A 17226-nucleotide genomic window follows, 5' to 3' on the forward strand; every position below is an offset into this window, starting at 1 on the left:
AGTGCTGAACACCTCTCTTCAGCTTGTCAAATATCAAAAACGAAAATTTCTTTCACCACCAGGGTTAAAAGTAGGTACCTCTAGAACAAGCAACATTGCAGTACCATGTGTATGTGACCATGTTTCTGGAGGCAGGTTATCAACATTTGTGAATGTCACAATGAAGATACACTCACAGTTCAGAATTTCATATGTCCATTACCTTTTATAGATATTGTATTACACTTAATATTATCATGGTTATCAATAGTATAATCTCTGGAACATAGTATAGATCAAATAATTTTGTCTCATAAGTCATGTACAAAGACAGTTGTTGGAGTGTGAAACGAAAAAGGGAAAAAACTATAACAAAGATATGTCATTTGCACTGCATAGATTCATGCAGTTATAAACTGCCACATTAGAAATTTTTATCCAATTCATATTTCTTTATTTTCTCCCCCCTCTACTTCATTGGCTAGGAGTGTCAAAATCAGTGTCAAAATGATTTTCCTTCTATAACACGAATAAGTCTGGAGTTCAGAGTGCTTTGTATGGCAGGTCATTAGGACCTGAGCAAAACTTGGACTGGAAATACTGTTCTGGCATTCTCTTGAACAGACTGGACGATATCACAAGAAACCTAAATCTGAAACACTGTTCTCCCTATTAGGAATCTAGTTCCTCAACCATTGTACCACCTTAGTTGTTGGTTGAGTCAAAAGGAATACCAGAAGCAGAATAACATGAAAGCTAACTTATAAAAAAGAATCTCTACAAGAACCATTAGGTTGATGCTTAAGTTCATAGTGTTTTTGTTTTGTACATTTTTATTGTGGTTGCTATGGGTTTATTTATTGACTGTCACTTGTTATTTGCAGTTCACATTTGGTATTTGAGTGTATGTATTGTCATTTTGTCATTTGGAGGTAGTGAGTGAAGCTATGTACACTAGAAAATAGAGTGCCAAGTGGAGAAATCAGAACACTTCCATTATATTCTTCTGTTTGATTTCAATTGATAGGTGACAGCACAGGAGGCAGGCAGAAACATTTGAACTGTGTATGGGGATAATGCCCTCAGACAGAGCATGGTAAAAAAATGGTTTTCTCACTATGAGGAGGATTTTTTGACATGAGTGACCCACCATATACAGGAAGACCTTTGTGTTTTGACAAAGATCATTTAAACACATTACCCCATAATGATACATACCAGAGTGCTCGAGGAGGAGGAGATTAGTGTTTAACGTCCCGTCGACAACGAGGTCATTAGAGACGGAGCGCAAGCTCGGGTGAGGGGAGGATGGGGAAGAAAATTGGCCGTGCCGTTTCAAAGGAACCATCCCGATATTTGCCTGAGGTGATTTAGGAAATCACGGAAAACCTAAATCAGGATGGCCGGAGACGGGATTGAACCGTCGTCCTCCCGAATATGAGTCCACAGAGTGCTCGAGAACTGGCAAATGCGATGAGCTGTGATCACTCCACCATCACAGGACGTTTACAAGCAATGGGGAAGATTTAAAAATTGGGTGTATGGGTACCACATGCTCTAAACCAAAATCACAAATATCGGTACGTGGCCATATGTGCATCTCTGCTTGCTCGTTATCAATTAGCTCAGAGCAATACTGACCATTACTATCTTGTATCGTTACTGGTAATGAGAAATGGCATCTTTATGCTAACATAAGGAAAAGAAAGGAATGGTTGAGCCCAAACAAAGTAGCAACTCCCTGTGCGAAGACCTACGCGTATCTACGAAAGATAACCTTATGCATCTGGTGAAACAGTGATGGCGTGATGTGCTTATGAATTGCTTCCCCAAGACGTAAGCACCACTGCTGACATTTACTGTCAACAACTGAGATATCTTACAGATGCAATCCAAGAACAACAGACAGGAAGATTGCATGAAGTGACGCTACTCCACAATAATGCCCGCTCACATTCTGCTAGACTGAGAAAAAACATTGTACAGGAGTTGAGTTGGGAAGTCATTCCCCACCCACCTTATTCACCTGATCTCGCGCCCTCAGATTTTCACCTTTATGGCTCTCTATCAAACAACCTTAAAGGAACTTCCTTTCAGGATGGAAATGCGCTCCGAATGTGGCTCAACATGTTCTTCACCTCAAAACCACCTGATTCCTACAGTCAGGGAATCAAGAAGTAATCCCAGCATTGGCAGACTGTTGTAAATAACAAAGGAGAAAACATTATTGTTGACTAAATCTCCACTATGTGTATCTGTTGTGTTTAGTAAACTTATACAAAAAATTTATATACTTACTCACCAAACCAATATATAGCATTTGAGAAAAGTGTTGACAGCTTTGTTACACTGGAGAGTTAGAATATTCATAATAGAAAAGTCCTCATGCTGGTACATGTTTTAATAGATGTGGAGAGATCTCAAATATGATACTAAACATGGAAATAATAATGTGTGCAAATAATGTGAAATTTCATTTTACAAAATGGCAAACTGAATATTCCTAATTCTGCTCTAGGATCTTATTTAATGCTGACAAATAAGATTATTTGCTTATCGGATACCAAGCAAAATATCCAACTTCTATAGAAACTAAAAGCAAATATATAACTAGTATAGTAAACAATTAGCAGTCACTATCCATACTTTTTTTATTTGAGAATGATCATTATACTTCAATTAAAATAATTTTGCAATTGCAGTGGTAGGGGCAAGGTAGTCAACTGCAGCTCTTTCTTGGGTTCCATACTTCCAGTTTGTTGATGTTTTTCTAGGCACCTGAATAGCCTTGGCATTTAAGGCACGTTACATGGCACGAAGGGAGGAGATTAGCCAATAATGCCCTTCTGCACCAATGACATCTGTCAATCATAATGTTGTTTTATTTGAGCTGTTACAAGCTGTCTGCTAACATGAATGACCACAGCCAAGTTGTTATAATCTTAAATTCCATTGAACATGCTGCACACAGTAAATATCAATCACTTTAAAGGCTCTCTTATGTCTCTCAAAACGCCCTTACACTCCATCTGTCCACCCTGTCTTCTCTTCTGCTTACTTCTATATGCTCTTCCTTGCTTATACCTTATCACATACCCAGCTACACCAGCTCTTTCCTTTCCCTCTGTACCCATCTGCCATTGTAACTATGTCGTCACAGCTGCAAAACTGTGCATTTTTGGGTGTCTATGAGAAATTTGACATTTAGCCTGTTAGAGAAGAAAGTATGCTGTTGGCTTGCTGACACAATATGCTAAACTTGTTTCCCGCCACACACCAACAACAGAGCAGCAGACATAGAACACATTGTTACCACACTGTTATCCAATAGTACAGCATGGATCTGAGCATCAGTGACCTTTGTTTTTTCTTTGCTTCCACTGTGAAACTGCATTTTTGAGTGTCCTGTATTTGTCTATGTTGTTGTAAACTAGCATTTTGTATTATTACTGTGTTAGTAGCAGTAAGGTACATTTGAACGCACATCATAAAGAAGATCATCCAAGAACACTTCCACTGGCTTCAAAGATTCGTCTTCTAATTTTGGATGTTGAAAGAGTATGAGACAGAACCGCATCATTTAACAAGGGTTTGGGAGGGAGACCCAAGGGAGAAATACTAGAATTATAAACAATGCCAGCCACAGAAAAGTTTTCCAGAGATGGATTTCTCACCCCACTTAAATTCAAGCCTCTGAGTTTCTCTAGTTGACAAAGGAGCAGGAATTTCAAATCGATAGCTTGCATGGTCTCAGTGTAGTGTTGTTTCCTGGAATTCCATGTATAACATGAGACATCTGTTTCACTTAAGATACTTTTGACTTGCTAGAAATATTGACAATCTGTTTTCACTTTGACAAATAGTCATTATAGCCTCATAAAACTAGGAAAAGCATGTTATCATAAGATTCTTAAGCAACAAAATGCTAGTGCCAAATTCGTTTTTTCAAATGAAACTATTCAGAATTTTGGTCCTACATTGTCAGCTAAAAATCTCTGTAGATCTAAAACAAATTTGCAAATTAATAAAAATAAATAGTTCATAAACAGCATTGTAAAATTATTTTACTAATATACCTGGATTTAAGTATCCTTTGATTCTACTGTACTTCATTCAAGTAAAAAGTAATGAAGTATCTCCTGTTGCAGTAAATTATTTTATTATTGAAAAGAGCGTAAAATCATGGGTGGTGCTCATTCACGTACTACAAGAACTTCTAGAAAGCTTAAATTTAAACATACATATAATACAATACAATTTCTTCTTAGACCTCTGTTATACTACTGAACTATTTATATTTTGTCTCTGTAGATCATTTTATTGCCTGTACATGCATCACAAAATATATATTGAGCGACAAACAATTTTTTTTCCGATACTTCTGCGTCAAGAGATGGCAGAGCAATTGAATTTCATAAAATCAAGAGTTGTGATGGGAGCTTTTGAATGGACAAATTATAGTGGTCTATTTCTGTCATACTGCCAGCAACACGTGGTTCACAAGCTGTTCTGCAATTGCTAGTACTATATGATGAGACAAATTTTTCCCCAGCACAGGCAGCTACAAACTGTGGGGAATAAAACTGCATAGAATTTGAATTTTTTAATACCCCATTAAATGATTAATTTTGTTCTGTATTTTGCAAACAATAAGTCTAGGGCAGAGAAAAAAACAACAGTTCTTGAGCCCCCCATCATTACAATAATCTTTGTAGGATCATTTAAAATGATTGCGGAAATTATACATTCCTCCATTTGAGGCACAGGACTACCCACACAACCGAAGTGATATGTGACACACCCCAAGGAAATGTTAAAGGCCCTCTGCTGCTCTTAATCTATATAAACAATTTCGAAGGCAATATGAACAGCCCTCTTAGATCATTAGCTGATGACAGTGAAGTTTACTGTGAAATAGAATCATTAGAAGACCATCATGATTGAAATATGATTTAGACAAGATATCTGCGTGATGCAAAAAGTGGAAATAATATGTGAAGTTCTCCACATGAGTGCTACACAAATTCTGTTACATTTCAGTTACACAGTAAATCACACAAATTTAAAGATTGTCAATGTAACTAAATATCTAGGGATTACAATAATGAAGAACTTATATTTGAATCATCACACAGAAAATTTTACGAGGAAGGAAAACCAAACACCACATTTTGCTGGGAGAACACTTAGAAGGTGCAACAAATCTGCTAAAGAGACTTCCTACACTACATCCATCCTATTCTGCAGTACTGCTGGTTGGTGTGTTGTCCTTACTAAGTAGGATTGATGGAGGACACCAAAAAAGTTCAAAGAAGGGCAGCTCATTTTGTATTGTTGTGAACTAAGGGAAAGAGTGTCACAGATGTGATAAGCAATTTGGGGTAACAATCATTAAAACAAAGGCATTTTTCATTGCAGCAAGACCTTTCCATCCAAAAATTTCGATCTCATATTTTCTCCTCCGAATGCCAAAATATTTTGTTGACTGCCACACACGGGGAGAAATAAACATTGTAATAAAATAAGAGAACTCAGAGGTCACATGGGAAGATTTAGAAGTTCATGTTTTCCACATGCTATCTGAGTGTGGAATGGTCAAGAAATAGTCTGAAAGTGGTGTGATAAGACCTCTGTCAAACACTTGTGTTTGGACTGCAGAGTAGTCATGTTGATGTAGACACAGATGTAAAGCATAAATGTTGTAGGGAAGTTCTTGTAGAATGTAAGACTTTTGGATTCAAGGAGATCACTCACCAAAAAGTGCAAGTGTTGAGTTGCCACTAGGTACACACAAAAGAAAGAAAACTTGCTAGCTTTTGGCGCTATCCTTTGACAATAAAGTACATTAGAACAGAAAATGTCTGCTACATCTACATCTATACTCTAAATACCACCGTGAGGTGCATGTCAGAGGATATGTCCCATTCTACCCATTCCATTCACATATGGAGCAGGGGAAGAATGATTGCTGGAATGCCTCTGTGCGTGCAGTAGTCATTCTAATTTTATCCTCATGACCCCTATCTGAGTGATACATAGGGGGATTGTGGTATATTCTTAGAATAATCATTTAAAGCTGGTTGTGTCAATGTCCATCTATTGTCTTTCTTCAGATTAATGCCATTTCAGTCTCCTCATCACCTCCTATGATAGGACTGCAGATAACAAAAGGAAGCGCACTCCTTGAACACCCTGAATTACTCATCAGTGAACACCGTCCACGACCAGCTCTAATATTAAGCAACAACAGGTCATTCATTTACTTAAAATTCTGGGGAAAACAAGAGGTAAGGACAAATGGAGAGTCATTCCAACAATATGTAATACACGGGAATTTGTATGATTATTTCCAATGCAATGAATAAACTTCCCTTCAGCTTCTAACAAGGGAAAGGCCTCACACAAAGTTAACTGCTTCAGCTCATAGGTGGTAGGTCACTTTCGTACATCCTAAAATGAAAGACTAAAATATTTTTGCTCAGCATCCCTCTGTTTTTGAGAAAACCACCACTAATGTTTATAACGTGCAATAGACTCAAAATTGATGGAATAAATGACGATTGAAAACCGAGATTTTTTCATCATGCACAAACACAATTTTTCCCACAAAATGAGGAAGGAACTTTTTTTAACTGTCGCTTACATATCCATAAAGTAAATGCTGTTCTAAGAAAGTGCCATTGGCAAAGTGACAAAGGTATCTGGGTGCAGAGCAGAGAACCTATGTTCAGTTTCCAGATGCACTGTGTAGTTGTAGGCAAACAAATTTCGGAAACAACAAGGATTAGTAAAGAATAAAAATTTAAAGCTGTACAAAAACTATTCCAAGAAAGACGGCCACAAAGATGAGCAATTGGTACATGTTAACACATAAGGGAGAAAAGTGAACCCTTCCTGTAGCTGGTAGTACACATAAAATAACACATTTGTACATAGCGCTGTACACTGAGGTGACAAAAGTCATGGGATAGTGATATGAACATATACTGATGGCACTAGTATCGCATACACAAGGTAAAAAAGACAGTGATTGACAGAGCTGTCATTTGTACTCAGGTGATTCATGTAATAAGGTTTCGGACTTGATTATGGCCACATGACGGGAATTAAAGCAGACTTTCAATGCTGAATGCTAGTCGAAATTAGACGTGTGGGACACTCCATTTCAAAAATTGATACGGAATTCAATATTCCAAGTTTCACAGTGTCAACAGTAAGCCAAGTATACCAAATTACAGGCATTACCTCTCAACCTCCCACCATGGTCAACACATTGGCCAATAGTCTTCACTTAATGACCGAGAGGAGAAGCGTTTGCATAGCATTGTCAGTACTAACAGACATGCAACACTGTATTAAATAACTGGAAATCAGTATGGGATGTAAGACGAATACATCCGTGAGGACAGTGTGGCAAAATTTGGCATTAATGAGCAACAGCAGCAGATGACTTATGCGAATGCCTTTGCTAACAGCACAACATTGCCTGCAGTGCCTCTCCCAGGCTTGTGGCCATATCAGTTGGACATCACACAACTGAAAACCGTAGCCTGGTTAGACGAGTCCCTATTTCAGTTGGTAAGAGCTGATAGTAGGGCTTGAGTGTGGCGCTGACCCCACAAAGCCATGGGCCCAAGTTGTCCACAAGGCACTGGGCAATCTGGTGGTGGATCCATAATGGTGTGGGCTGTATTTACATGAAATAGATGGGTCCTCTGGTTTAACAGAACCAATCATTTACTGGAATGGTTATTCACGGACTTCATATTCCCAAACAATGATGGAATTTTTATGAATGACAAAACGCCAGTTTTGGTCACCCAGATAGCCCGACATGACCAGACATGACCTGACCAGACCTGGGTTTGTGTGCATGTCATGTTGCAAAAACATGGACAGACCATACAATACAAGGAACAAAAAACACACCATTAGGTAAGGGTGGCACAATAACTGTAATTCACAATGGCTCAAGCTTTAATTTCATGTTGCTAATTCACTGTAGAAAGCAAAGTGATGTTGTGATGAAACGAATGCAACTGTTTTAACAGAGCAGTTTTTCTCTATTCTTGTTGTAAGCTACTGATTTCCTTTCAAGTCCTTTGACTATTTAAAAGCCAGTCTTCTTTCTGTACAAATTACAAAAAACTTGCTCCCTGTATTTTATTCTTGGTACCTACAGCATTTCAGAGAGTGTATTTCAGTTAACATTATAAAAAAAAAAAAATTCTAAATCAACCAGTGCTATATGTGCTGGCGTAAGCTGTTGCCAGCGCATCAGTCAGCAAAGATGTAGCACGAAGATCAATAGTAGGCACTGGATCGGCACACCTATCACAAGAGAGGCCAGAGACACACCCGCAAGCAACACGCCGCCGCTGACCTGCCTCACGGACTGACTCTTCCACTTGGCGTCAGTCAGTTACTCGCCAGGAAGTTTCAGTTATGTCACAGGCTACGACAATACATAGCAACCAGATTAGTGACTATGGCAAGACTACAGTTTATAATAGCAAGATTACTGATATTGTCTGCAAGAGGACTATTACTGATGAGCTTGTACCACAACACATGGACTTTATTCAAGTTAAGTAGCAGCTTCATGTAAATAAAGAACCATATTAATCCATGTGTGCATTTGTGTTGTAGAAAGAGGATACTGCCCACCCATAACATCCTCTCCCTTTCTTCCCTGTAATACAAGACTCTACAGTGATGACTAGGCTACTACACTATAATCAACAGTTTGCATTTCCTCAGTGTATTTAATACCATAAATCACAGAGTCAGTATTGCTTGTTTGTTTCTACATTTCTCCGGAACTCAAATTGAACTTCCCAATGGTCAGTTTATACCAGTGTTTCTGATCTTCTGTAATTAATTTGTGTTAGTAGTCTGGAACTATGACTTATAAAACTAATGGCTCAGTAATACCCTTGTCAGCAACTATATTTTTTGGTATTAGTGTGATTAATTCTTGAAGTTTGAGGTTATTTCAGCAGTGTCATATATCGGGCATATAAGGGAAGGTCACGTCACTGAGTGACTGTAGGACACAAGATTACTAACACAATTTTTTTTAGTTGGTGTGATGACTGGCAGCTTGCTCTAAATGTATAAAAATGTAAGTTAATGCTGGTGACCAGCTGACCAGGGGGAGAGAGAAAAAAAAACAGTTCTGTAGTGCTGCAATATAGCATTGGTAGTGCGCTGTTTGACACAAGTCACATTTATGAAATATCTAGGCGTAACACTGCAAAGTGATTGGAATGGGAACGAGCACATAAGACAGGTGGTGGGGTAGGCAAACAGTCGACTTCACTTTATTGAGAGAATTTTAGTAAAGTGTAGTTTACTATAATGGTGACTGTGTATAGAACACTAGTGTAACCTATTCTTCAGCACTGATCGACTGTTTGATCCTTGTTTAACAGATCTTGGCTGCACTTGTCAACATTTATTTTGGGAATGGGCGCTGATAACCTTTGTTGTGCACCCTAAAACAGTAATCATCATCACTTGAGATCCCCACCAGGTTCAATTAAAGGAAAACATCGAAGCAATTCAGAGTTGAGCAGCGAGATTTGTTACTCGTAGGTTTGATCAACATGTGAGTTATTACGGAGATGGTTCATGAAGTCAAGTGGGATACCATAGGGGAAAGATGGTTTTCTTATAATGAAACACATATCAGGTAGGACAGTTTTGCTAAAGTTTTCTAAGGTACATGAACAACTCTGATGGAATGTTGTCTACCACTGGTGCCTGTTTCAACTTAGGTCTTTCAGTTCTCTATGAAAATCTATTCACACTAGTAAATCTGCCATCTTATCTGAACCTGGTTCCTTCTCCTTTTCCACAACAATTTATTCAAGTTTGTTTACTTTATAGGGCTCTTCTGTATATTTCTTCCACTTTCTGTTCTTTGCTTAGTACAGGCTTCCCATCTGAGCTCGATATTCATATTATTCCTGAATATAGATATAGGTAGCATCTATCTTTCCCACAGTCATGCTGGCCTCTACAGCTGTCTCCTCTAGCCATTCTACTGCTTCTGTACATTTCTTCCACTTTCTGTTCTTTGCTTAGTACAGGCTTCCCATCGGAGCTCCTGATATTCATATTATTCCTGAATATAGATATAGGTAGCATCTATCTTTCCCACAGTCATGCTGGCCTCTACAGCTGTCTCCTCTAGCCATTCCTGCTCAGCCATTTTGCACTTTCTATCAAGTTCAATTTTGATATTCTGTATTCTGTCTTGTCTGCTTTGTTCACTGCTTATTTGTATTTTCTTCTTTCATTAAATAGAAAGCCTCATTTATTTTCCATGGATTCCCGCGGAGTTTGTCATTCTGTCTAGTTGTTCCTCTGCTGCTTATATTATTTCATCTCACAGAGCTACGCATTAGAACATACTAAGCACTGTATTGGATCCTACAATATTGAATAAGGTCATGTACTGGATACTACAATACTGTTTGCCATGTCGATACTACACATCTGCATGCTCAAATATCAGAAAATAAAACCCCCAAATGAAGATATAGACATCAGAATACTAGACTTAATATTTATGCTTCTATAATTTTACAATGTTCAATTTATATTCTCACCCATTGATAAAGGAAATAAAAGGTTTCCGATGAACAGTAATGACAACCTTATTTGTGACACATATGTGTCCGAAGGTAAACTCCTAAGAAACAATTTAATTGTGGCTAATACATGATTCACTTCAACAATGACCACATCTTGTGTAAAGAACTAAAAACTCAACCAAATTATTAAAGAATGCAAATTATTACATAATCTGATGAAACACTTTAACTCCAAAAGTTACATATTTATAAAAATCTATTCCACTCTGTTAATTTATATTTCTTCAAAAAATTTAATAGGATAGAATAAATAGATTGCAGATCACGCCAAAACTGTTGACCTGAAACAAAATCCAAACATTAAATGCATAATTGCATCTCAAATCATAATTCAAAAAACCTGTAACTTTAACAAATACTGTGAGCTCATTTTTGTTTTTTTTTACACTGAAACATTATATGAAATAATATATATCATATACCACAATATATATTATGTGTGTTCATAAAATAGACAATGTTGTCTTTATGAGTATCAATCACCACCCCCAAAGTGAAGTTCTTAGGGCAGTTGAAATCAAGAATGCTAAATTATAATTCTAGAGATTGTGATCATTATGAAGAATCACCCCCTCTCCCCCCCCCCCCCCCCCCCCCAATGAACCATGGACCTTGCCGTTGGTGGGGAGGCTTGCGTGCCTCAACGATACAGATAGCCGTACCGTAGGTACAACCACAACGGAGGGGTATCTGTTGAGAGGCCAGACAAACGTGTGGTTCCTGAAGAGGGGCAGCAGCCTTTTCAGTAGTTGCAAGGGCAACAGTCTGGATGATTGACTGATCTGGCCTTGTAACAATAACCAAAACGGCCTTGCTGTGCTGGTACTGCGAACGGCTGAAAGCAAACGGAAACTATGGCCGTAATTTTTCCTGAGGGCATGCAGCTTTACTGTATGATTAAATGATGATGGCGTCCTCTTGGGTAAAATATTCCGGAGGTAAAATAGTCCCCCATTCGGATCTCCGGGCGGGGACTACTCAAGAGGATGTCGTTATCAGGAGAAAGAAAACTGGCATTCTATGGATCGGAGCGTGGAATGCCAGATCCCTTAATCGGGCAGGTAGGTTAGAAAATTTAAAAAGGGAAATGGATAGGTTAAAGTTAGATATAGTGGGAATTAGTGAAGTTCGGTGGCAGGAGGAACAAGACTTCTGGTCAGGTGACTACAGGGTTATAAACACAAAGTCAAATAGGAGTAATGCAGGAGTAGGTTTAATAATGAATAGGAAAATAGGAATGCGGGTAAGCTACTACAAACAGCATAGTGAACGCATTATTGTGGCCAAGATAGATACGAAGCCCACACCTACTACAGTAGTACAAGTTTATATGCCAACTAGCTCTGCAGATGACGAAGAAATTGAAGAAATGTATGATGAAATAAAAGAAATTATTCAGATAGTGAAGGGAGACGAAAATTTAATAGTCATGGGTGACTGGAATTCGAGTGTAGGAAAAGGGAGAGAAGGAAACGTAGTAGGTGAATATGGATTGGGGCTAAGAAATGAAAGAGGAAGCCGCCTTGTAGAATTTTGCACAGAGCACAACTTAATCATAGCTAACACTTGGTTTAAGAATCATGATAGAAGGTTGTATACATGGAAGAACCCTGGAGATACTAAAAGGTATCAGATAGATTATATAATGGTAAGACAGAGATTTAGGAACCAGGTTTTAAATTGTAAGACATTTCCAGGGGCAGATGTGGATTCTGACCACAATCTGTTGGTTATGACCTGTAGATTAAAACTGAAGAAACTGCAAAAAGGTGGGAATTTAAGGAGATGGGACCTGGATAAACTGAAAGAACCGGAGGTTGTACAGAGTTTCAGGGAGAGCATAAGGGAACAATTGAAAGGAATGAGGGAAAGAAATACAGTAGAAGAAGAATGGGTAGCTCTGAGGGATGAAGTAGTGAAGGCAGCAGACGATCAAGTAGGTAAAAAGAAGAGGGTTAGTAGAAATCCTTGGGTAACAGAAGAAATATTGAATTTAATTGATGAAAGGAGAAAATATAAAAATGCAGTAAATGAAGCAGGCAAAAAGGAATACAAACGTCTCAAAAATGAGATCGACAGGAAGTGCAAAATGGCTAAGCAGGGATGGCTAGAGGACAAATGTACGGATGTAGAGGCTTATCTCACTAGGGGTAAGATACACTCCTGGAAACTGAAATAAGAACACCGTGAATTCATTGTCCCAGGAAGGGGAAACTTTATTGACACATTCCTGGGGTCAGATACATCACATGATCACACTGACAGAACCACAGGCACATAGACACAGGCAACAGAGCATGCACAATGTCGGCACTAGTACAGTGTATATCCACCTTTCGCAGCAATGCCGGCTGCTATTCTCCCATGGAGACGGTCGTAGAGATGCTGGATGTAGTCCTGTGGAACGGCTTGCCATGCCATTTTCACCTGGCGCCTCAGTTGGACCAGCGTTCGTGCTGGACGTGCAGACCGCGTGAGACGACACTTCATCCAGTCCCAAACATGCTCAATGGGGGACAGATCCGGAGATCTTGCTGGCCAGGGTAGTTGACTTACACCTTCTAGAGCACGTTGGGTGGCACGGGGTACATGCGGACGTGCATTGTCCTGTTGGAACAGCAAGTTCCCTTGCCGGTCTAGGAATGGTAGAACGATGGGTTCGATGACGGTTTGGATGTACCGTGCACTATTCAGTGTCCCCTCGACGATCACCAGTGGTGTACGGCCAGTGTAGAAGATCGCTCCCCACACCATGATGCCGGGTGTTGGCCCTGTGTGCCTCGGTCGTATGCAGTCCTGATTGTGGCGCTCACCTGCACGGCGCCAAACATGCATACGACCATCATTGGCACCAAGGCAGAAGCGACTCTCATCGCTGAAGACGACACGTCTCCATTCGTCCCTCCATTCACGCCTGTCGCGACACCACTGGAGGCGGGCTGCACGATGTTGGGGCGTGAGCGGAAGACGGCCTAACGGTGTGCGGGACCGTAGCCCAGCTTCACGGAGACGGTTGCGAATGGTCCTCGACGATACCCCAGGAGCAACAGTGTCCCTAATTTGCTGGGAAGTGGCGGTGCGGTCCCCTACGGCACTGCGTAGGATCCTACAGTCTTGGCGTGCATCCGTGCGTCGCTGCGGTCCGGTCCCAGGTCGAAGGGCACGTGCACCTTCCGCCGACCACTGGCGACAACATCGATGTACTGTGGAGACCTCACGCCCCACGTGTTGAGCAATTCGGCGGTACGTCCACCCGGCCCCTGCATGCCCACTATACGCCCTCGCTCAAAGTCCGTCAACTGCACATACGGTTCACGTCCACGCTGTCGCGGCATGCTACCAGTGTTAAAGACTGCGATGGAGCTCCGTATGCCACAGCAAACTGGCTGACACTGACGGCCGCGGTGCACAAATGCTGCGCAGCTAGCGCCATTCGACGGCCAACACCGCGGTTCCTGGTGTGTCCGCTGTGCCGTGCGTGTGATCATTGCTTGTACAGCCCTCTCGCAGTGTCCGGAGCAAGTATGGTGGGTCTGACACACCGGTGTCAATGTGTTCTTTTTTCCATTTCCAGGAGTGTAGATATTGCCTACAGGAAAATTAAAGAGACCTTTGGAGATAAGAGAACCACATGTACGAACATCAAGAGCTCAGATGGAAACCCAGTTCCAAGCAAAGAAGGGAAAGCAGAAAGGTGGAAGGAGTATATAGAGGGTTTATACAAGGGCGATGCACTTGAGAACAATATTATGGAAATGGAAGAGGATGTAGATGAAGATGAAATGGGAGATACGATACTGCGTGAAGAGTTTGACAGAGCACTTAAGGACCTGAGTCGAAACAAGGCCCCCGGAATAGACAAAATTCCACTGGAACTACTGACGGCCTTGGGAGAGCCGGTCCTGACAAAACTCTACCATCTGGTGAGCAAGATGTACGAAACAGGCGAAATACCCTCAGACTTCAAGAAGAATATAATAATTCCAATCCCAAAGAAAGCAGGTGTTGACAGATGTGAAAATTACCGAACCATCAGTTTAATAAGCCACAGCTGCAAAGTATTAACACGAATTCTTTACAGACGAATGGAAAAACTGGTAGAAGCGGACCTCGGAGAAGATCAGTTTGGATTCCGCAGAAATGTTGGAACACGTGAGGCAATACTAACCTTACGACTTATCTTAGAAGAAAGGATAAGGAAAGGCAAACCTACGTTTCTAGCATTTGTAGACTTAGAGAAAGCTTTTGACAATGTTGACTGGAATACTCTCTTTCAAATTCTAAAGGTGGCAGGGGTAAAATACAGGGAGCGAAAGGCTATTTACAACTTGTACAGAAACCAGATGGCAGTTATAAGAGTTGAGGGACATGAAAGGGAAGCAGTGGTTGGGAAGGGAGTAAGACAGGGTTGTAGCCTCTCCCCGATGTTATTCAATCTCTATATTGAGCATGCAGTAAAGGAAACAAAAGAAAAATTTGGAGTAGGTATTAAAATCCATGGAGAAGAAATAAAAACTTTGAGGTTCGCCGATGACATTGTAATTCTGTCAGAGACAGCAAAGGACTTGGAAGAGCAGTTGAACGGAATGAATGTTGTCTTGAAGGGAGGATATAAGATGAACATCAACAAAAGCAAAACGAGGATAATGGAATGTAGTCGAGTTAAGTCGGGTGATGCTGAGGGTATTAGATTAGGAAATGAGACACTTAAAGTAGTAAAGGAGTTTTGATATTTGGGGAGCAAAATAACTGATGATGGACGAAGTAGAGAGGATATAAAATGTAGACTGGCAATGGCAAGGAAAGCGTTTCTGAAGAAGACAAATTTGTTAACATCGAGTATAGATTTAAGTGTCAGGAAGTTATTTCTGAAAGTATTTGTATGGAGTGTAGCCATGTATGGAAGTGAAACATGGACGGTAAATACTTTGGACAAGAAGAGAATAGAAGCTTCCGAAATGTGGTGCTACAGAAGAATGCTGAAGATTAGATGGGTAGATCACATAACTAATGATGAAGTATTGAATAGGATTGGGGAGAAGAGAAGTTTGTGGCACAACTTGACCAGAAGAAGGGATCGGTTGGTAGGACATGTTCTGAGGCATCAAGGGATCACCAATTTAGTATTGGAGGGCAGCGTGGAGGGTAAAAATCGTAGGGGGAGACCAAGAGATGAATACACTAAGCAGATTCAGAAGGATGTAGGTTGCAGTAGGTACTGGGAGATGAAGAAGCTTGCACAGGATAGAGTAGCATGGAGAGCTGCATCAAACCAGTCTCAGGACTGAAGACTACAACAACAACAACAACATGAAGAATCAGAGATATTATGTTAAAGTTACCAACATTTGTCATACATTTAACTCATAAATCTGAGCAATTATCAGTAATCTGCGTAAAGAAATTTATATGTAAGAATTATGTGAATTTATGTTGACTGTTGACAGTGTGCAAATGTTATAGAACTGTACAATGTCAGCACTTAAGTTCCAACTTTAATGATACTGAGATATATGTGGAGAAAGAAACCACAATAAATCTTTAACATTACTGAAACTATTGTTCCTGCCACAATTTATGCAGTTAACGAAATACATTATGCTGGTTCCTGTAAAACTAAGGCAATGAAGCTCGAGATACACAGTTTCAACTTACACACGGAGAACAGGGCTTACTGTGCTCCATCAACTTTGTTGAACAGAAACAGAGTTCTCAATGCTAAACTCACGTCACACGACGCTAATTCCAGCTGAGAATTCAAGCAATGGCCACACAATTCATCTGCTATCAAATTCCTTTGATTTGTCTTGATTTTACATCTATCTGTTCATCTTTTAGCACTCTTCCAATAGTCTTACTGTACTCCAAAATCTCTCTTCCAATACTCCAACAGTTATGCAATTTGTAAGCACTTTATACTGGTCTAGTCAAAGTTTAATTATCACCTTGAAAAAAATAGTTACATAAATAATTTTTTGTTTGCAGTTACAAGTCTGCCATCCAGGTACGCAATAAAATACCTGCACTGCAGACACATTCCTGTGAACAAACAAAAAACAACAACTTTTTTGAGATGATAATTATTGGTACACAGAGTTTGTTTCGTAAGGTCCATGTTGGTAAAATAACTCCTTCACTCTGCAGCAGTGCGTGAGCTGTTTGAAACTTCCTGGAAAATAAAAACTGTCGACCTAAACCAGGACTTAATCCTGAAACCTTACCTTTCAAGAGAGATGCTCTCACTGACTGAGCATCCAGGAATGACATACAAACCTCCTTCACTTCAAAGCCCTGATCCTGCACACAGTTTTTCCCTGAATTTTCAAAACAGCATGCAGTCCACTGTAGTGTGAAAGATTCATTCTGAAAACAATCCTCTAACCCAGTGGTCGTCAAGATGTGGCACGATCAAGTGTTTGTGTGGTCCATGGTATTTAGCCGTATTTTATAATAATATACTTCTAGCAACTAACAGCAGAATCCAGAAATGTCAGCTAACATTAAGGGCTTCTTTAAGAGTACTTTTCTCACTCGGTAACAAAAAAATAATAATTACAGAGGCTGTAGTATTTTAATATGTGCTTAA

The sequence above is a fragment of the Schistocerca serialis genome, chromosome 8, assembly GCF_023864345.2.
Source record: "Schistocerca serialis cubense isolate TAMUIC-IGC-003099 chromosome 8, iqSchSeri2.2, whole genome shotgun sequence".
NCBI lineage: Eukaryota > Metazoa > Arthropoda > Insecta > Orthoptera > Acrididae > Schistocerca > Schistocerca serialis.